We start from the raw sequence: 1,042 nt of genomic DNA, 5'->3' as shown, positions 1-1,042 counted from the left end.
CTATAGAATCAACTATTTTAATAAGAAAACATACTGTAACAGCCCAGATTCCCAGGTATTAGTCATTCTTATAAAATTTGGTGATTTGTGAGGAGACTCGGCGAGTTGGAGCTCAAACTCGCCGAGTATGATCGCGGTTTGGGCGCGGGTTCGCGTCCGGACTCGGCGAGTCCAAAAGGTGGACCCGGCGAGTCCATGCTGTTTAATGAAACCCTAATTTCTAGGGTATGAGACCTATTTAAAGGGGCTTATGGTCGTCATTTGCGGCCACCAACCCCAGAGAGAACCCTAAAAGAGTCCTTGAGCGTTTTGGTGAGAGAAGAGGAAGATCTTTGATTATTTGTGGGTGATTTTGCATATAGAAGAGGATCAAGGCAAGAGGAGACCAGAGGAGGTGCTAATTCAGTGATTCCTGAGTCCAGAGACTTCATTTGAGGTAACCATTCGTTCCTTTCTCAGCCCTTGGTGTAAATCTTAGAGATAGGGCTTCTTTGTGGAATGATTCATGGAGTAATTGGCCTCTTTTTGTGTTGATGCTTTAGATCTGGACCCAAAGAGGTCCAGAGACTCTTTTCCCTCAAGCTTTATGAGTGTTAATGGAGGCCATGAGCTTAGAATAGCATTCTAGAGACCATATCATCAAATAAGGCCTTTGGACCTTTGCATGAGCACCAAGATTGTAACTTTACATGATGAATGTGCTTGGAAGGACTGGATCTATGAGTTACTGGAACGGATCTGATCTCAGGAGTGAGTTTGAGTTCATGCATGGCTTAGACTCGCCGAGTCCGAAGAACAGACTCGGCGAGTAGCATGAAGATTGTCCATAACCACTCAACGAGTGTTCTTGCCGAGTTAAGGGGTTGACTCAGTGAGTCAGGGAGAGTCAGAGAGGGTTGGCAGGTGGATTGAGTCAAGCTGGAACTCGCCGAGTTGTTCTTGAGACTCGGCGAGTTGAGTCGTGGTGGCCCTGCGATTCATGCCAGGTGGAACTCGTCGAGTCAGGGAAGTACTCGACGTGTCAAGAGAGGATCCTAGGGAG

This window comes from Lactuca serriola, chromosome 9, assembly GCF_051521515.1.
Source record: "Lactuca serriola cultivar US96UC23 chromosome 9, Lser_US96UC23_V15, whole genome shotgun sequence".
Taxonomy (NCBI): domain Eukaryota; kingdom Viridiplantae; phylum Streptophyta; class Magnoliopsida; order Asterales; family Asteraceae; genus Lactuca; species Lactuca serriola.
The sequence above is the reverse complement of the archived record's forward strand: the minus strand, read 5'-3'. Positions refer to the sequence as shown.